The sequence below is a fragment of the Colobus angolensis genome, unplaced genomic scaffold (genome assembly GCF_000951035.1).
Source record: "Colobus angolensis palliatus isolate OR3802 unplaced genomic scaffold, Cang.pa_1.0 Scaffold91, whole genome shotgun sequence".
In the NCBI taxonomy this organism is placed as follows: domain Eukaryota; kingdom Metazoa; phylum Chordata; class Mammalia; order Primates; family Cercopithecidae; genus Colobus; species Colobus angolensis.
The window spans coordinates 4,189,263-4,192,665 of record NW_012123043.1 but is presented as its reverse complement, the minus strand read 5'-3'; the positions used below and the strand labels follow the sequence as shown (position 1 = coordinate 4,192,665).

Sequence of the window (3,403 nt, the reverse complement as noted above, 5' to 3'; positions counted from 1 at the left end):
GACCATCAAGCCAATCATCCAGAGGCAAAATTTCTTATCTGAGGAATTTAGAAGTAATTAGACTTCCCTATTATTCTAAAGCAAGCATCTGGTACCAGGCTTTTAAAAAATTTTTCAAGTAACTAGAATTTCTGTACATCTACTGAATGAATGCATGTTGAAACTCGTTGTGCAGCCCTTGCTGACATTAAGGCACCAAAATATCTACAAATGTAATCACTTATCATGACCTATGTGGCTAATATGGTCCACATTACTCCTAAGCTCCCGCTTTAAGGTCCATAAATACCCCTAAGGAAAAGTCTGCCATGGGGCACTTACTTTTCTCATGCTGAGGCATCTCACTGCACTCTTCTCTTCCTTCCTTCCTTCCTTCCTTCCTTCCTTTTTTTTTTCTTTTTTTTTTGGCTGTAATTGTATTCATTGCAAAACAGTCCTCTCCAATTTTACTGAGGTGGCTGACCATATCCATGACCAAATCTGTCTCTAAACTGGAATTCGGTTGCTGACCCAGCCCCAGCCTTGGCTTTCTTGTTGGCACCGGGGGCACAGCACTCTGTTTTTGTAGGTATCTCTGCCGGCTTCCCCTCCTGTGAGTCTTGCAGGTCGCTCACCCTCCAGACCTTTAGGCCGAGGCCTGCCAGTCTCTGGATGGCTGTGGCATAGGATGGCAAGCACAATCTCCGGGGGCAGATGAAGGTAATCACGGAGATACTGGATACCTCATTGGTAAGGCACCAGTAGAAATGTCTCCAGGCAAACTGTTACTTTGCGTAGCCTTGGGACTTGGGAGACTGTATGGCCTTCATGACAAGAAGGTTGGGCACATTCTTGTCTGCCAGCTCTGGGTGCTTAGGCATGTGGACATCCTTCTTGGCCACCATGACTCCCTCCTTGAAAAGGAGTTCATAAATGGCAATCCAGTTCTTAGGCATCAACATCTCAGCGACTGTAGGGTCTGGGTCTGGGGGGCTGGAAAGGCGCGTTCTTTCTTTCTAATAAAACTTTCCTTTTTCAAACCTATACTGTTGTCAATAAATTCTTCCTACCAACCCATGAGTCACCACTTTTTTTTTGAGATGGAGTTTCACTCTTGTCACCCAGGCTGGAGTGCAATGGCACGATCTCGGCCCACTGCAACCTCCACCTCCCGGGTTCAAGTGATTCTCCTGTCTCTGCCTCCTGAGTAGCTGGGATTACAGGTGCCAGCCACCACACGTGGCTAATTTTTGTATTTTTAGTAGAAACGGGGTTTCACCATGTTGGCCAGGCTGGTCTGGAACTCTGGAACTCCTGACCTCAGGTGATCCACCTGCCTTGGCCTCCCAAAGTACTGGGGTTACAGGCATGAGCCATTGTGAGTGGTGAGTTAACCACTTTTTGATGTGGGGCTCTGACACCTTACTCAGCACTGATGACTTTATAAATAATATGTTCTATGTCCTACATATTATTTGAAAATAAAAAAGGAATGGAGTACTTATTAGTTAGTGAAAGAAATAAAAATATTTCACCTTAAAATATCCTTCTTTGGGGCCGGGCATGGTGGCTCACCTGTAATCCCAGCACTTTGGGAGGCTGAGGTGGGATATATATCCTTCTTTGACATATTTTGAGACAGCTGTTCAAAGCGCCTTGCAAACAGAAGTAGCCCTGCAAAGCTGTCTTTGGTGGGAGAGATTTGCATCAGTAGAGAAAATCTTCACTGATGCAGGGCTTCTCTTCTTTAGATTTAGGAGTCTAATCAGAGTCTCAGATTAATTGAGACTCTGACAACTTTAAAGGTCTGAAAGAAGTATTTACCATCAATTCTCTCTGAGGGCTGCTACCTGTGAGATTTCATCTACCTAACCAGACCACTTACGCTAGCCAGGCCTCATCTTTTCCCCCTCTCATAACATGTCTTGCCACTAAAACCTGCTTACCACGATAACCTGTTTTTGGCTATGCCCTGAGTCCCCATTCATTTTGTAACCTCAAGATGGTATGGGCCAGGCATGGTGGCTCATGCCTGTAATTCCAGCACTTTGGGAGGCTGAGGCGGGCAGATCACCTGAGGTCAGGAGTTTGAGACCAGCCTGGCCAACATGGTGAAACCCCATCTCTACCAAAAACTACAAAAATTAGCCAGGCATGGTGGCACGCACCTGTAGTCCCAGCTACTCAGGAGACTGAGGCAGGAGGATCGCTTGAATCTAGGAGGTGGAGGTTGCAGTGAGCTGAGATTGCATCACTGTGCTCCAGCCTCGGTGACAGAGTGAGACCCTGTCTCAAAACAAAAAAGAGATGTACGTAAACTCCTATACTCCATTTGGAGGTTAGGGTAACTGTGCAGTACTCCCCCACATGCATGTTAATAAATTTATATGCCTTTTATCCAAGTAATCTGCCTTTCGTCAGCTGCTTTTTCATTGATCCTTCAGAGGGCAAAAGGGAAGCTTTTCCTTATGTTATGTAAAAGAAACTAGACACGAAAGACTACATATTGTATGGTTCCATTATGTGAAATGTTCAGGCCAGGCACGGTGGCCTGTGGTCTCAGCACTTTGGGAGGCCGAGATGGGCGGATCGCTTGAGTCCAGGGGTTTGAGACCAGCCTGGGCAACATGGCAAAACTCCATTTCTACAAAAAATACATAAAAATTAGCCAGACTTGGTGGCCCGCATCTGTAGTCCCAGCTACTGGGCAAGGGGGTAGAGGGTACTGAGGCAGGAGGATCTCTAGAGGCCAGGAAGTAGAGGTTGCAGTGAGCCGTGATTGCGCGACTGTGCTCCAGCCTGGGTGACAGAGCCAGACCCTGCCTAAAAACAAAAAACAAAACAAAACAAAACAAAATTTGGAGCAGGCACATGTATAGAAATGTAAAGTGGATACGTACTTGTGTAACCACCCAAAGGATTCTCCTTGCCTGATACCCAGACAGAGCAGACATATCAAGACAGGGGAATTGCAATACAGAGTTTAATTAATTTACAAAGAGCTCGCTGAAGGAGCGATGGAAGTTTCATTATTACTCAAATCAGTCTCCTGGAAAATTTGGAGACTGGCATTTTTAAGGATAATTTGGTGGGTAGGGGGCCAGGAAGTGGAGAATGCTGATTGACTGTGTCAGAGATGAAATCATAGGGGGTCAAAGTGGGATTATTCTTCCTGTCCTCTGTTCCCAGGTGAGATCCCAGAACTGGTAGAGCCAGATTACCGACCTGGGTGGGGCCAGCTGGTACATCAGAATGCAGTGTGAAAAATGTCTGGAGCCTGATCTTAGGTTTTACAATAGTGATGTTAGCTTTCGGAGCAACTGGGGAGGTTCAAAATCTCGTGGCCTGTCTGCATTAATCTTTTGAGATGAAGTCTCACTCCGTCGCCCAGGCTGCAGTGCAATGGCGTGATCTCGGCTCACTG

General features: G+C 46.2%; 1 protein-coding gene and 1 pseudogene across 1 annotated transcript in view; both read right to left on the bottom strand.

Moving 5' to 3' along the window:
• Nucleotides 1–3,403, bottom strand: part of LOC105504401 — a 36,373-nt gene that overhangs the window by 18,289 nt on the left and 14,681 nt on the right. The gene's annotated exons all lie outside the window — the stretch shown is intronic.
• On the bottom strand, nucleotides 447–1,527 carry LOC105504329 (annotated as a pseudogene).